Here is an 18,209-nt window from a genome sequence, read left to right on the forward strand (position 1 = left end):
CACAGCCTACGTGGCTTTGGGACGATAAACCCCATAAACCAAACCAAGGCCATTTCTTCCTCTTGATTTCGACTAGGATGTGTTATGTCGCGATTGTTCCTTCACCCACTCCTCTCCTTTCCTATCTCTTAACGTTACATCGATCATTTTTGTTTCCATAGCTGGCTGTGTTGTCCTGAACCCTTTTCGTTAGCCTCCACGTTTCTGCCCTGTAGGTGAGTACCGGTATGATACGGCTGATATATACTTTAACTTTAGGCTATATTGGTAACCTGCCCCCCTATCGTTTCTCGCTATCGCTCTTATTTTTCACCTTCCTGTCGTCTCTTCCGTCCCTTTTCCTTCCGCCGGCTGCGTCTCAGGTGCCTAAGCTAGTAGAAGGTAGTTGCTGCTACTGGCACCCATCTCTTCCTCCCGTTTCAGTTTGTTTTTTTTTACTTTCAGTAAAAAAACAGTAACTGAATGGAATCTTCTAACCAATGATCAAATTTCAAAATCATCACTATCGGCATTCGTTTTAGGTATTGTTTAGAAACGTGTTGTCTTTAACTGTTTATACGCTCCATGGATCTAATTTGTATTATATGCTTTGTCTGTGTTATTGTTTTCATTATGTATTCATTGTATCCCACCCTGCTAAAATCATCAGAGGGGATTGCAGTATTGATAAATAAAAATAAATAACAAATAAAATTTATTTGAAGAAAACACTACTACTACCAATACTCGCTGCAACGCTGAGCCAAAGCAGCCTTATTCTATCAAAATCAGATGCGCGAATGCTATACTCTGTAAATTTTCCAATGACTCTTGGAAATGTATTTGCACATACATTATACATTATGCTCGTGTTTTGTGCACTTACTGGCAAGGATGCTGCCCGTACACCATCGATCTTTGTGTTTGTTTGTTTGTTTGTTTGTTTGTTTGTTTGTTTGTTTGTTTGTTTGTTTGTTTGTTTGTTTGTTTGTTTGTTTGTTTGTTTGTTTGTTTGTTTGTTTGTTTGTTTGTTTGTTTGTTTGTTTGTTTGTTTGTTGCGGTTAGAAAATATTGATGTTAATGGTCCATACTTCCGAAGTTCTGTGAAATTTTGATTTTTAAAGCTTCTCCATCGCTCGCATCGAGCAATTAAGACTGCCATGGAAAAGAAATGCTGAATGGTCTTGACGATAGCAAAAATGTTACTAGCAAAAAAATGCGCGGCTGCAGACGGAAGATCTGCGGATTTATTGTTATAATGCAATCTTACATTATATGAAAAAATTGCTTTCCTGTTCAAAAATGCTTTGTCCAGAATTGTTGGGTACGATACTTGTCCGTATTGGAACGTAAATCACGTATTTTCGGAACATAAAAAAAGCTGCCATTTTAATTCTCAAAGCGGAAATAGTATATATTTTCTACGCAGAGACGCGCCGCTTCTACCTCGAAAGAAACATCACAAGACTTGTTTTCACGCATTTTCAATAAGATGCGAGCGTGCGCAATACCAGTCACGCGACACGCTCTCTTAAACAACAGCACCAGTTACAGCAGCGGCAATAAGAAAAGTTATTTTGCCTGCCAAGTTCCTCTGGAAGCCGCAGATACTTCATTCTCGACTCCCCTGACGCAACTACTTAGGAAAATTCACGATGCGTATGTTGTGCCCCAGCCAAACACGCAGCTTTAATCGATCAATCTGCAGATACCCACTCCTTCACACAACTCTGAAAGAAGTAATATCGCAAGCTCCACATCGCTTCGTGAATGCACTTGTAGTTTGTGTTCTCTTTCTTGCGTTCTTTCTTTTGTTCTGTTTCTTCCTTCTTTCTGTCTTCCTTTCTTTCTTCCTTTCTTTCTCCCTTTCTTTCTTCCTTTCTTTGTTCTTTCTTTCGTTCTTTCTTCCCTCCTTCCTTTCTTTCTTTCTTTCATCCTTTCTTTCGTTCTTTCTTCCTTCCTTTATTTCATTCCTTCTTTCCTTCTTCTTTCTTCCTTTCGTTCTTGCTTTCTTTTCTTTAGTCTTTCTTTCTCTTCCCTTTTCTTCTATTCTTCCTATTGTTGTTATAATCGTACATTAATGGTGCATGCCCACACACGCCCGATCCCCCTTCTTTCTTTTCCTTTCTTCTTCTTTTTCTTACTTCGTTCTTCGATATGCAATATTTAAATTTTATCCGCGACTAGCGCACCATGCGCGCCTGCATGCATGCACGTGATGTTTGTTTTTCAGTTTTTTTTCCTTTTTTTAATTCCTTCATGGTTTCTTCATTCGCGCGGCGATTCTTAGCGACATAGAGGCGGGCGGAATTTCCTAGCCTAATTGCATTTCTCTGCACGTCGTTTGGCTGGATCGTTAAAGAAAACCTCGTGCGCGCGAGATGCAGGAGTACAGCTACTGGCGAAGATCTGTTTTGTTTCTGACAAGGCACGTGGGCACTTCCGTCGCCAAAATGTGCGCGTTTTATTGGTGATTTATCTCCCATTTCGGTGCCAGGAGTGCTCCTGGTTTCAGCTGATGTGATGTTCTGATTACGGACTCAAATCGCCTTCACAAACCATCCTGCCACGCCTAGTCTTAACTTTATATAAGTGTATAGCCCACGGTGGGATACAGAGCGAAATGAACAACAACAAAAAAAAAGATCGGGCCAACTATAATAGCTCACTGCTGGTTTATTCCAGGCTTAGAAGCTTTAGTTATTGAAAGAGAAAATAAAGGCCACGTTATTTGGTCATCTGCTCACGGAACTCGGAATCCATTTTCTCTTTACCATGACTATATGATATCTTGGCTGCGCGATGCACCTCGAATCTGTTATCTTCGAAACTCCACGCAAAAGTTCGGCGTGCTCTGAGTTTCTGTGGACGCCGTATCTTGCTCAGGTTCTTTTTATGGTGGCTTCAAGCAAGGACAGAGTTATTTTGGCGAAGATATGCACGCCCGGTAACTTCTCGCCCTGGGAGGTAAGAACCTCCTTTGTCGAGATAAAAAAAAGTAAAATCAAGAGAAGAAGGGAATAACAAAGAAACGTGATTAGCTTTCCGACCACAAAATTAATTTCCTGGCTGGACCGTTCCTATTCGTATGCCGTGCATGTTTTTTTGGCAGCTTTCGTAAACAGTGTTCTCCGCGCTTCGTTCGTAGTTTAATGACTCGTTTTGGCAGCGTGTCCCTCAGAAGGGATCCCGGTGTTACTCTATGCACGGCTTATGCAGGGCGCTCGACGTTACGTCATTCCAAGAGAAAAAGGATGTCCAGGCTTAGCTTGGTTAAGCCAAGACTGCGTTGCATATTGCGCGGTCTTTTTGCGCGAGGTATTGCTTGGCGGCACTCGATTTTCTCAGCAGCTTTTCCTCCGTGACGTATGGATGGATGGATAGGAGCGCCCCCTTTGAAACGGGGCGGTGGCAACCGCCACCATGCTCAGCCGTTTTTTTTTCTTTTTTTCCTTTTCCTCTCTTTTTCTTTCTTTTTTTCTTTTTTTAAGTGGTTTGGTGACGTCACGTCACCAAACCACGTCACGTGGTTTGGTGGCTGCCCGGCCGCGCCCAAGGGCTGAACTGAGTGATTGCAATATGCTACGCATAAAAGGCGTCACATGCTCCGAATTTGGAAACCGAAGCGTTGTCGCTTCGGTTTTCATTAAATCTGCATTTAGTGCGAAAACATTATCAGCCTCATAACCTAGGACATGCCTGTGTGGGTATATTAGCTCTATGGGTGAAGCCTCTGAAGTTGGTCACGTGATGCGGCAAATGTACGAGACTTTGAATGAGGGTGGCCTTGGGCAACCTGGAGCAATGAAATAAATATTGCGGCGACTGGGTTTCAACCCCGCGGCGGCTTGAACAGATCAGCTTCGCTGAGTTGTATCGGAATGGAAAAAAGGACAGAAAGCAAAAAAAAGCCTAATGTTTGGCGAGTACCTCTAAACGAAACAAAAAAAAGCTAGTGTTGCAATTATGACACTGGATTAACGCTTCCAAAAAAAAAAGCGAGTGCACGATCTGCTAGCTCATTCTGCGTTCAGTATGACTGGTTTGGCCATAGGTATCGCTGCAGAAGTGGAAAGCAACTATCCTCGTAGAAAACGGTTTTAAGGAAAGCTCCTTTTGACAAAGGAGCACCTTAATTTATTATATATCGCTCCGTTCACAGCCACCATGTCAATACAGAAGCGTTTCTTCACCACCCTCTCAGCGCCAAGGCCCCAACCTTTCCTTCTCTGAACTCTAGTATATCTGCTTATTTAAATATCCCGTCTCTCGTATACACTTTAATACACTTCTATGTACAGCGCCCTCTAGTATTGTGCTCCATTAAAGCTCTTCTGCTGCCTCTGCTGTAAATCGATAGGTGTCTCTAAGCGAACATGGCCTTGTACACTTGACCGTTGCCAGATGGCGCTGCAATACAAAGGTGACAAAGATGCGTAAAGCCACATAAGACCAGAATTTTGAGCCCATGGAGGAAAGAACTTCCTCCATGTTTGAGCCTCTCCCGGGCGCGGCCATTTTGCGCCGACTGGCGCGCCGCGGTGCGGGCGTTTCTTTGGGGACTGCGGGGCTGCGGCAGTTCCGCGGCCGCGCCTGTATATAGCCGCGCTTCGGGCGCTAAAAAAACATTGTCGAGCATACTTCCGCTGCGTGGCTGTGTTGCAGGAAGTATTTACGTTATCAAAGCGATAACATTGACGTATTTTAATGACATTTAGTTTGACATTCAGATTAATTGTGCCGGCGCTTAGAACGCGTTCGTGCTTATATCGAATTCCGTCTTGGTGCTCCACCGCAAAGAAAATTTTTGTTCAATATCAAGCATTAGATGTGCGGCTAGCATGCAGTTCCAATTCCCATGCACTCTTATTCCTTCCTGCCGGCCGGCCATAAAGCCCCCTCCACAAACAGGGCCTTCTTGTCGCCGCGCCAGTTATCAACAAATTACCCCTGTGAGCTCAACTGATTTGGTTTGGTTTACGGGGTTTAACGTCCCAAAGCGACTAAGGCTATGAGAGACGCCGTAGTGAAGGGCTCCGGAAATTTCGACCACCTGGGGTTCTTTAACGTGCACTGACATCGCACAGTACACGGGCCTCTAGAATTTCTCCTCCAAAGAAATTCCAGCCGCCGCGGCCGGGATCGAACCCGCGTCTTTCGGGCCAGCAGACGAGCACCATAACCGCTCAGCCACCGCGGCGGCCCTGAGCTCAACTGAGTCGCAGTGCCAACAGAAAACAAATTTTGTCATGGTTTATGCAACCTGGTGCATAAAAACGTACTTTCGCCTAATTTACCAAAGCTTGAATAGATATGAGCAGCTAATCCAGCTTTCACTAATTCTGAGGTTCGAAGTCGCGTTATTTTATTCAGGAGCTCTCGCCGCGTGTGAGAGCGTTGCGTAGCCGTTTGGCTAAGTGTAGAAAATGGAATGAAATCGCGCATAGTATTTTCCTAAGAATAAGGTAGATACCGCACCACTGCGGTGGCTCAGTGGTTACGGCTCTCGGCTCTGGCCCAAAAGACGCGGGCTCGATCACGGCCGCGGCGGCCGAATTTCGATGGAGGCGAAATTCTAGAGGCCCGTGTACTGTGCGATGTCAGTGCACGTTAAAGAACCACAGGTGATCGAAATTTCCGGAGCCCTTCACTACGGCGTCCCTCATAGCCTGAGTCGCTTTGGGACGTAAAACCTTAATAAACCAAACCAAACTAGTGTAGATACCAACAGCAGAAAGATACTATAGATAAACCTTTACCCCCCAGATCCCTCTGACATGCGTCCGGAAAAAGCAGCCGAAATCGGTAGCGGTCGTGCTTACAATCGTGTCATGAAATGTGTTTAATGGGAACAAGAGCAAGCTCAGCGCAAGGATGCCGAACACGTACTGGTGATCGAAAACACGCGCTCCGTCGGGACAACCTTCAGTCTGCAGCTCGCCTATCCAGTTACTATACTCCACTGAGTCAAATCAGTAGATCTACATTCTGATGCATAAAATTATCATAGATGATATCGCACGTAAAAGGCGACAACAAACGACACGACAGCGCAGAAATCTGCCTAGAAGTGCCGGTTTCCAGTCCGTACACTACCTGGTCGACCACCCTCGGATGTCACGTTAACGAGTAACTGCGCGCAAGATAACCGCAGTACTGTCTCGAAGAGGGAAAATGTGAGTAGTGACGCACAGCACACACCCTCATACGTTAGCTGATGAAGCACAACAACGGCAGAAGCGAACACGGAAACATGCGTTCTACGCGCGGCGCCGGCGCGACCCGCAGTCCCTCGGGCCGCGCGCGCCGACAGATGGCGACTGGTGTCGAGAGTAGGAGCGCGCCCGCAGCCTGCGCGCGAGGGTAAAAAAATCTGGTCTATAGTGTACTAGAATTATAGCCATAGCCAAAGTGCGAAATAACTGAGGCCATGGAGGAAGGAAAAAAAGAGGAGAGGCCCTTTCCACACAGCACCCTGGGAGAAAAGTGTGGAGGAAATCACGTGGTTTTTTCTCGATTGGGAGGCCTTCTTACTCCGGCAGCTTAGCAACGGCGTTGTAGTTGCTGTTTACAAACCGGGCGATAGCAGACGGCCGCGGCGTAGCATTTGAGGTGCGGCGTAGGCGTGCTTTCCTCAACTGCTCGAGTTTGTTTTTGATCGAGCTCACAGGCTGACGTTGGCGCCGTTCACTCATATCTCAGGTGGAATTCGCCGCAAAACTCTCGTTGTTGCGTGCATTGATTTCAACGTGCTCGGCGACCACGATCGCACGGGCATTTCGTCTACTGCGTCACTGCTCGGAGCCGTCGGGAGACCGCCGCTGCATTCGCGCTGGTCGTTCACCAGTGATTCAATACGGCGTGCGCTAGAGCGGTCGTCGGCGCATTGTGCGGACGTTTCGCGTCCTGTACGTGCGTGTGTGTGTGCCATTCGCGCTCCGTTTACATCGGCAGTGAAACCTCGTTGCTATTGTTCTTGCAACGCTCCAGTGATTGTCACTGACGTCAGTATAACTGTCATTTTCGTTTTTCGACGATTGCGCTTGTTTGAGCGGCGGGGGATATGACATGGGCGGAGAGCGATATTGTAAAGGAAGCAGCTGCGCTCGCTTTGCTCTTAGTATACAGAAACTTTGTTACATGCCCGTTTGAAGCGTGTAACGTTTGAAGCGTCTAGCGAGCTATTTGCCTCTGGGACGTGCCGGGCTCAAGTGTATTCGTTCATATTGTAGCGTGCAACGCGAAATCGAACACCGGAGTACGAAAAACTGCGGCGGTCCCTCAGTGGTCCGAGCGCGCGAGCGAGAGCCAACTAACTTCTTTCTCTTCTAGTGCATGCACTACTTCTGTCTCTTCGAATGCATGTATCAATATCGTGGCCAATTCTGTGCTTTTGGTCACGCGCTATGTTTATACCGGTTTCCTGTAGCAGGTTTGCAATTGTTTTTCTAGCTGATGTCATGGTCAAGAAGTGCGAAAAAGGCGAAGCTCTATCTGAATTTGGAGGCCTTTTCTCACATGCGTTTATTGTGCCCATGTCCTGTGATAGTGTTATTTGTCGTAAAAAGTACGTGGTGAAATGAGGATCCGCATGTGCGCTGAATTTCATTGATGCTTGTGGTGGTTATTGTGATCAGGAAAGTAAAAACAGCGCTAAATTTTACACAAACCACACAGAAAGACGGACAGCACCCGTCCTGTCCATCTTTCTGTGTGGTTTGTGTAAAATTTATGCTGTTTTTACTTTCCTGAACATAATGTCACACCAACTAGCCAAGCAAAAGGGCCTGTGGTTATGTTGAAGAAAAATAATTTGATGCATTCATTACGTACAACAGATCGACTTTCATTGCCTGTATTGTCGATCACAAGTAAAGTGTGCTACTATGCAGTGACATTACAAGCTAGTATTTCACCAAGTAGCGAAAAGTGGAGCGTACAGCTGCAGCTCTGCACATTAAATATGAAACACAGCATTGAAATGAGGCACAACACCATGAAACTTATACTGCAGCCACTGGGGACTCCTAAACTTCTAGAAGTCTGAAAAGCTACGGTCATATATATTATGCACAATACTAGATCTGTGGATGTGAAACATATGCGATGTTGCCATGCTACAAAGGGTGGATTTACGGAGGGGGCAGTCACATTTTAAACGTATATTTTCTGAAATTTTTTAATTGAGAAAAAGGTGTTCAGAATGGTTGTCCTATGTAAAATTTCAGTCTTTTGGAGGGAAGCGACGCCCCCCCCCCATCCATAAATCCTCCCCTGCCGTCTACTATATGCACTTTGGCCCTCTCCGTTTCTGTTGCCTCTACGAATGGCTTTTGGAGTTGTGAATCAAAAGTGATTGTTGGCATGGCCACCATTACAACACGTTATGATACTACATTTCGTGTTCAGGGTCAACAACTCAAACTTATAAGTATATCTGCCCATCCTCACTGCTGTATGAGAAAGCATTCCTTGCATGACCAGCCGCACGAAAACATGCAATGAAGATAAGTATGGTATTCAACACCAACAAAAAAATACTGCAGAATTTTTCTAATCCTCACTGCTGCAACAGAAGGCACTGTTGACACTGCCAGCTTCCAAAACATACACAATGGAGGCAGATTGCAACATTCAGCGACAAGAGCTGCAATAAAAGGCAGGTTGAACTCTAAGGTGGGGTGTGGTCATGCATGGCAGCATTGTACGACGCAGTACGAAGCAGTAACTGGAAGTAGCCGCATGTCTGACACGGGTATTTCCGCTTTATTGACTTTTCCGCTGACGAACACCAACATAGGGCACACTAAACCGGCAAGCAGCCAAGCGCCACTCGCGCGGGGGCCTGCGCCCATGCGGTAGCACGCTCCTTCGTTGGCTTTGAAACGCGCGCGCAATCGGCGCGGCGGCGAAATGTAAACAGAAGCCCGCCGGAGTAAGATGGCGCCGAGCTTGTTTCCGGCTTCACAAAATGTCACGTGACGGCCTCTCCTCTTTTTTTTCCTTCCTCCATGACTGAGGCCGAGGACAGTTCACTGCAAGCAAAAGCAAGCAAAGTGGCAGTAGATGGTAGTTGTTAGTACATTGTATTCGATTAGCGCACAGCCACTGAGACACAGGAGGAGGATTTTGGGATGCAGAAACTAAGATAAATCGTGCACTGGCTGTGGTCAGTTAACTGCTCTTTATTCAGACGACAATGTGCATTTATGGAGTTCATGCGTGTGCCCTGACTACACGAAGGAAGGAAGAAGGAAGGAAAGCTTCCTTCCTTCTTCCATGCCTGACTACATACGCCCCCTGGCCATAGTCCGCAAATAATGCCATTTTGATGTGTTAGGACGTGGCGATGTGTTTTTCACAACTATAAACTGTAAAATATGATGAGCTGCTAAAAATTCACTGTATCATAACCTGAAAACTACATAATTGTTTTGCTTAACCATTTAATTTATCTTTTTTGCAGTGCAGAATGAGTGCAGGCTGTTACAAAGTCCGAAAGTTCATGGAATGTAAGCTTACAAAATAATCTGCATATTTTCAACACAGCTATCCCCCTATAATATCCACTTCTATTCACCCCGATATCCAGTGTGTGCGAGACATGCTCAACTTGAGCCATTTGGCCGCATGCTTATTGTGGACTTCTTATTTATACCCTCCAGGCTGTGACAGGATCAAAGCTCCACTTCGATGATCTTGTTTCACGCTAACCAGGATCCGTACACGACGGCCTATTTTTGACAGTAGTCGGGTACGGGTACTGTTCGAGCACCAGCGGCTACCTGGAATGCTGTTTAGGAATGCAGGTTATGCATGTGTCACCTACCTGATGACAACTCTGTGTTTCTTCCCGTCATACACAGCGCCTATAAGAAAGGCGCTGTGTATTCTTTCCGAGTGTGTTTAAATTCGCGCTCCCGTATGTCTTCTACACACAGCACCCTCTAGTAACGCACTCCGTTGAAGCGTACGCGTTGCCTACGCAATTTCGCCAATAGGTGGCTCTAAGCATCGTGGCAACTTGCTCGTGTACATTTTTTTGCTCCCAGATGGCGCTGCAATCTAAAGGCGCTCAAAGTCTCATAGGTGTATCGAGAAATGAATGCTGCTAGTAAAGACAGTGAGTAAAAGTTTCAGGACTTACGTGAAGTATCAATTCGTGCATGCAAGATAAGGGGAATATAGGATGTGCTGCTAATTTTCCAGCTATGAATAGATGAGGCGGCCATCGGTATACTGGAATCTTTTCAGTCCAGGTAAACTGCTCGAGAGCAGACATACAGGTAATCTGTGCCCCATTATTAAAGAGAAGAAAACGAAGCCTGGTGGATGATGACGAGAAAGTAGACCATAACGAGAGCTAGACAATCACGCTACGATTTGAGAAAGAATGCTAGGATTCCTACTTATTCAAGCCGGGGTATTAATTAGGGGCAACAGACAATTTTCCCCGTTGCCAAAAAGAAGTCCGCTGTTAAAACTTCTCTTGTTATCTAAAGAAGATGCTAATCATCAGACGAAATTACAAGCTCAAGAATTTTACGTCTCATTCTTGTTTGATACAGCTTGTTTGATACAGCGCCTGTGTACGTCCTTCCTTGTTTCCTATGTCCCGTCCTTTGCGCTGCTCCACCACGATGAAACATAAAAAGCTGGTTTCGTTTGCTGTTGTGGTCAGCGGAGTAATTGTTATTAAATAGTGTTTTTTTAAGTTGAAATGAATTTAGCGCAAAAAAAAGGGGGACATGGGAAGGAAGAACAAACAACACTACACCGCCAGTTTTAGTTGCTAATGGGCCGTATAAGGTTTCCGCCTTAAAAGTGATATAGTAGCATCTTGTCGCTTATGAACTCTGCATTGGTATTGACCCCCATGCTAAAAAACAGAAAATTAATAAATCATAGTTAGCAAACTATAGCTAATTGTCATGATTTTTTTATGACTATACTCGCTGGATGACAGTTTGTTCTTTGTATATTTCGTTTTCTATTTCAAACACCCTATCGTTAGGAGTTAATGGAAGTGCTCGTGGAAACCTCTGGTACACCATGCGTTTCTGGGGAACCCGCCACTAATCTTAAAAAATAGGACTTTTGAGGTAAAGAGAAGCTTTTTACAGAGTAGTTGCTTTGGTGGACGTCGAAAAACAGGCGAACCATGCTAACTAGTACAGTGATTGTCTAAATTCCAACAGTTAACTTTTTAAATGTTACCGACAGGCGTGTGATTGCAATTAGAGATTTGTAGCCGGCCGTTAGTAACACCTTTATCAGTTTTTAGTACGGGTGTGCGAATATCAAATTTTTCGAATACGAATCGAATACGAATACTTAGTTCCGAATATCGAATCGAATATCGAATAATCAAGGACAGACGCATTTAATCAGTACAAAACATTTATTTGGGCACCCAATAACATCACAGTTCAACTATTGATGATTAAATTAACGCAAAAGGTGTGTGTGGTTGCACAAAAAGTATCAAAGTCTCGAACATTATTCTTAGAAGAGTGGAAACATCAGAGAAGATGGCTAGTACACAGCATTGATTAAGGCTAGCTTGCCATCAGCACAAAAGCGCGTTGCTGGGATGACGTAAAAGGTTGTCTTGAAGGAAAACCAGCTGCACCACATGGTCAGGCAGAAGTCGTTCTAGTGATGCAAAACTATCAGAAAACGGACTATCGATAGTATCGATAGAGTAAAAAAACTATCGATAGTGTAAAAAAACTATCGATAGTGCTACTATGGACAGTCTATCGATAGTAATATCGATAGTCTACTATCGATTATACTATCGATAGTATTACTATCGATAGTAACAATATTGATATTATGCATTTGTTGGCTAGTGGTATAACCAAAACATTTGCGATACCTGATTGGTTTCACGGTCTCATGAGAATTAACGTTCCTAAGAGACTCAAGCTATGAGAATGCTGTAGTGGAGGTCTCCGAGTAAATTTCGACCAGCTGTAGTTCTTTAACCTGCACAGGGACATTTCGGAAAAATGTCTGGAACTGCATCCGATGAAAGAACAAACAGCACAAGTTGTGCTGGCTTACACGACACCATCGTGCACTGCAGACGTCGTCTTGCTGGCGTAACCGCTGCAGAAATGCTCTTCGCACACATGCTTCGCAACTAGGACAATCGCGACAGTAACACATTGCCTAGTAACTTTACGTAGGCAATGTCTGCAGAGCTCAGTGGTGCGTATAGCTGCGAGAACAGGCGAGTCCTGTCCGTTACTCATACCATCACCTCCATACCACACACCCGGGAAACCAAATTTATGATGCAGTGGGTGCGCGTGGTTGATTTTATAGAATCGATAGAACTATATATAACAAGTAGTATCGATACGGCTATCGATTGTACTATCGATAGAACTATCGAATGTACTATCGATAGTACTATCGATACTACTATCGAAAGCCCTAACTATCGATAGTACTATCGATAGTGCACTATCGATAGTCTTTTTTTACCATCGATAGTTCGATAGTGAACCAACTACCGACAGTATCGATAGTACTATCGATAGTTTTGCATCACTAAGTAGTTCCCTTCTAACTGAAACGACTCCTCCAGCCACAGAAAATGCCCTCTCACTTGGGACTGACCTGGCACGTATTGCGAGCTACTTCGTGCACAGCTCTGACTATACCAGCTTCAGAAAATGCCCACTCACTTGGCACTGACCTGGCACGTATTGCGAGGTACTTAGTGCACAGCTCTGACTATACCAGCTTCGCAGTTATAAGCCACAAAAAAGCTTACCAGCGCAGTCAGCTACGGCGTGGCCCTTGGAGGAAGAAAGAATTTTCCTTCCGTGTAGGCGCCGCCATGTTGTTATGTATCTTTCGACAGGGCTTGCGGACCGAAATTAACGCCGGTGCTCACAATGAATATTCGGCTAGATACGAATATTCGCATCGGGTCGAATACTCGAAACAACACGAATACTTGGATTTCGAATCGAATTCGAATATTAAAAATGCAATATTCGAAATATATTCGAAATTTCGAATATTCGCACACCCCTAGTTTTTAGACCTTCGAAAGCGCAATTACCCTCTGTGCTGTCGCTCAGCAAATTTGAGCAGTCGGGAGCATGAACCGACGCCGATCAACTCGCGACACTCCTTGACACATGTACCGTGACAATCTCTGCCCAGCCTGCGCTGTGGTGAGACTCACGGTTTTCGAATGGCGCGAAAAATGGTTCAAATTTTTCTTGATCCACAGGGGCGACGGTAATCGCGTTTTCTAAGATCTAGAAACTGATATGCCTATTACTAACAGCCGGCTACGGCTGTCGAATTATGATGGAGGCGAAATTCTAGAATCCTGTGCGAAGTCAGTGCACGTTAATGAACGCCAGGTGGTCGAAAATTCCGGAGCCCTTCACTACGGCGTCCCTCATAGCCTGAGTCGCTTTGGGACGTTAGACCCCAATAAACCAAACCAAATCTCTAATTGCAATCACACGCATATCGGCAATAGTTAAGAAGTTTACTATTAAAATTTACTTAATCATTGTGCTATTTCATTGAATTTCCGGAGCCCTCCCCTACGGCGTCTCTCATAGCCTTAGTCGCTTTGGGACGTTAAAACCCATAAACCAAACCAAACCATTGTGCTATAGTCAATATGACTAGCCTGTTTATCGACTTGCGCAACCACTGGTATTGGTATGCTGCAAAAAAAAAAAAGCTTCCCTTTACAGCGAAAACCCTAATTTAAAAAATTATTATCGGGCTTCGTTAAAACTCGTTGCATGCATGGTTATCGGCGTTCGACCCGAAGCATTACCTCTTCATTCCAGTAATCGGTGCAATTGGTTGAATATTCGTAAGCTGTTTATCAGCAATGGGCGAACCACGAAATTTAGGGCGCTTTCATCGGTCGGGTCACTTATGCACCGCATAATAAACGCTCTTGTGCACACATACCATCGGCCACCTAGCCGTCCCTGAGTTCCTCTTCCGTCTTATAAAGCGATATAAAATGAAAGCGCAAGAAAATGAAGAAATTAAAGGGAGACTGAAGCACTTTTTCTGAAAATCGGGCTGGCAGCGGCATCCTATAGTTTTTCATGCTGTATACTGGAATATTGCATCCAAATAAGGCAAAAACAAGCGCGAATTGCCTTTTTTAGCCGAAATATGCGGCCTGTGCCGCGGGGCACGCCGCGCGGCGCGCCGCCGCCCGTGATTGGTCAAGAGAGGTCGTGACGTCACTTTGAGGACTGGAACAGCTGCCGATGCGGATCCGGCGCTGCGTTGAGGGCAGATCGCAGCTTTCCGTGTCGTTGTAAAAGCGAATACGGCGACTATTTTTTTTTTACTGACCACCGAAGTAAAAGATACTACAGTTTGCTCATTCCACGTATCGCCTGAAACCAAAAAAGACACAAGCAAAAAATTCTATGCCTAGCACAAGCATACGCCAGCGTCAAAGAGGCGATACAGACCATGCGTAAAAGGTGCCAGCACAACATCGGCTCGTATTCTCGGAAAGGAAGGGGTGCGAACAATACTCAAGTAAGTCAATTACCACCACCGGACGCCTCCTGGCTCGCCCGGAAGAGCGTCATCCTAAAGAAAAGGCCCAAAGCACTGTGTAAATCCTGTTCTCAATACCCGGCGTTGCAGGTTGGGGCAAGAAAGTATTTCAAGTGAACGATGAAGGAGCACAAAGTTGGTGTCAAAATTAGCGAAGCGCAGTGGCCAAGCACTGCGAGGCATGTGACCACAAGATAGTGACGCAATCATGGTGCGCTGGAAACCAAGCCAAATACGCGCACAAATACGCTTCACTCCTGGCGCGTTCAACAGATGCCAGAAAATATTAATCGCTGCCTCGGAAACGTTCGCCCTTCCTAGATTTGCAGTTTAGGTTCAGTGAAGTAGTTGCCAACTATATGTGTGTTTAAAAGCCAAGCTAGCTGCAACTCGCCCGCTGCCACAACTTGATGAAGAAACCGAGTAAGGTTGCGGTGTTTTTTTGCAAAAACTCGGTTGGCATTCATTTCTCTCATAAATTTGCATCCGAAATCAACGTCGAACGCTTTCATATTAATTGCTTAGCTAAGATTAAACGAGATGCCGCATATGAAGAGCTTCGATGCTTGCTTGCTTTGCTTTATTGTGCTTTGCTCTGCTTGCTTGCTTGCTTGCTTGGACACGTCGAACCGAGTATAAAATCACTAACCGAGCCTTGCTGAGCACGTCTCAGGTGGACTGGCCGCACCTAAGCTGAGGAGAGCGACACATGCTTAAGCCTCTATAAGGTTTCTTCAGGGGCTAAGTGAGCATGTTTCTACTTTTAAAAGAGGCGCTTCTTCGGAATGGTGACACGCCTCTTATGCGCGAGGAAATCGATGGAACTGTGTCATGGTTCAGCCGCGCCTTTTCGACAGAAATCTCCAGAGATCACACTAGGACAAGCTCTGCCTGTAGCCGCTCTTACGAAAGTGTTTCGAGCAGAGTAAGCTTGCTTTAGTCGGCTTGAATTCTTCGTCACAGCAGCGAGCGGTTGTGCTGCGAGCTTGTAGTATTGCGCAAAACAGTGGAAGACGACACAGTCGCGGCCGTAGTTGTTCGTGGACACGAACGCAGAGTAGTACCTGTTGAATCTGATTCTCAAGATCGGCTGACACGTTTTGTACGTCGCAACGCACGCAGTACGAGGAACAACGCATGCAGCACGAGAAACAACGCGCGCTGAAAGCGCGCTCGGGTGCGCCGAAGCATCCCCGGCTCCTCAACATGACGTCACGCTGGCCGACATGGACGAGATTTCCCTCTCCGCTGTTCCCCTCTCCTGCGCTCGCGCGGGGCGCGGGAATTTTGAACATCGCGTTTTTAATTGGTGATTGCGCCGCTGTTTTAGCCAAAATCGAAAAAATAATTTCACAAACGTGATCAGCAATGACACTACTTCAAAACCCTAGAAGGTTAGCCGATTCTAAAACCGCCTCAGTATCCCTTTAAGTATCCAAATTACACTCCCCTGGTACGGTATCTTAGTACTTCCAAGATTCCTGAGGGGATGAATCTATTTTACGAACACAGGCCAGGTGGCACGCGGCGAGTGGCGGGCTGCGAGACGGCGGATATGACGTCAGCCGTTAGAAGCTCCGAAGGCAAGCAGGCCAGTGCCCAACAAGCACTGGAACTCCAGTGGACATCCACTAGGCGTCCGGAGGACGTCTCACACGTTTCCCAGAACATCGAAGGGAGCTTCAGTGCCCGTTGGATAGGGCTTGGCAGATATTTAGTAGTCTCGTGTAGTGCTTTCTGAGCGCTCATTAAAATGGCATTAAGGCGACTTCAAGCGACCATCTAAATGAGTGCACCCGATCAAAGCAGTCACTTGATGCTCCCGCGTCGTCCAGTAGCAGCGACAGTGACCAGTCTCAGTCCCCCAGCGCGGTGTTCAGGCAACCGGGACCAGCAATAAGGCAAAAGTTCACTTTGGGAGCGTGGTAAGGCCAATGAGGTCTATATAACCTTCTTGGGCGCATAAGTCTGTAGATGACAGATAAAGCAATCTTTGGGTGATGTATCATACGCGCAAGCAAGACACAAATGCAGTTATGCAGTTAGACGAAGCGCCACAAGCTCGCTCACTGGTTGTGTGAATGTTAGCCACGTGACGTCATTTGCATGGCGCGCTCATGGAGGCAACCATTGTCTCGAACATCATATGGCGGTCGCCTCGTTTAGTGAACACAACACTGCCGCGCTGTATCGGCAGATTTCAGAGGGGCGATTCAGCAAGAAATTACCTCGTGGGAAACCGCGGTTTGTCCCCCCATCATCATTATTCGACAAAAGTTCCCCGAATCCACTGTACAAACAGAACCTCCCCCCTCCAAGAGTTGCCAGTAAATTCTCCCCTTGTGGCGGCTCTCGAGAATAAGCATTACTTTACCACGTCATCGATGCAGGCCTTAAAGTCGTAACTGTCATGGCGTGGTGGAAGGAAATGGAAGTCCTTCCGGTGCTTCTTTTTCACCCAGAAGAGGGCGCAAAGCCCGAGTCTTCTGTGTTGGAAGCCTGCTATAGTTTCGGTTTGGTGTGACGGGAGAGAGGGATGCAATGCTCGACATCTCACTTGATCAGCGACTTGCATGTGCTCTTTGTATGTATTGTCACCGTCATATAAAAGCGAACAAGACATGTGTAACAACAGTAGGAAAACAAAGATATCTGAGTTCATAGAGACTGTTTATTATATTATTAGCGCACATAACTTTCACTTCCATGGTGCGAAGACTGACGTGTATAAGGGCAAATAGAATACTTGTGTGTCAGCAGCTATTAATTTAGCACTTGTATTGCCGCACGAAAGCTATTTTTTCCGCATTTCATTTCACGCTAACTGTACATGAAGGACTACACCGCACCCATATGCTCGTGAAGAGATGTTATACAGTTGATGGATGGACAACGTGGTCAAGACACAGTGACCTAGAGAAGTGTGCCAATCAGCGCCGGCGCGCGCCCTGGTAGTCTACAGGTTGGCGTAAGTTGTTTCACCGCCTGCCTGAGTCATCCATGGCGGATTCGCAAAACATCAGGGGCAGCATAGCGCCGGCAGCTATTAGGATCCTAAAGGACACAAAGGAAGCCGGAAAGCAAGCAAAGTTGATTTGTACTTAGCGCATCAGTCCGCATAGAGGGGAACAATGGCGCACACGACATTGTCCGAGCACTCCTAGCCCGGGCACCCAACATACGGACGAGCACAACTACATAAACCTGTATACTATAGACCACATACTTAGAAATCCGACAACAGTATAGGCTAAGCGGAAGAGAAAACGTGCCACCAGGTGAATAGCTACACAAGGAAAAAGAAATAACACTGAGAAGAATTGAAAAAAAAAAAACACGTACTCAAGCCCAATAAGACTTCAGGCAATCTGCCCTTAAAATCATGAGCCGCAGTGCGCACACTGTCGCATGCGAGCAGACCTATGCCAAATGGTATGGGCCTGTCAAGACAACTGGGAAATGAAAGGATGAAAGAACTGACGATTGAGCGGTGGTAGGAATTAATGCCGTCTAGGTGACACCCGAAAGTTTAGCCGGAGCTGACCAAAAGCTCTATAGGCTGCAAGAGCTGAAGTACTCCCGAAATAGGGTAACCGACTACCAATATTAGGTACGTACAGTCAAAATGTTGTCTTCGTCATCATCTGCCGCACCGT

Source organism: Amblyomma mixtum, chromosome 4, assembly GCF_055824585.1.
Source record: "Amblyomma mixtum isolate Tamu chromosome 4, ASM5582458v1, whole genome shotgun sequence".
Classification (NCBI taxonomy): domain Eukaryota; kingdom Metazoa; phylum Arthropoda; class Arachnida; order Ixodida; family Ixodidae; genus Amblyomma; species Amblyomma mixtum.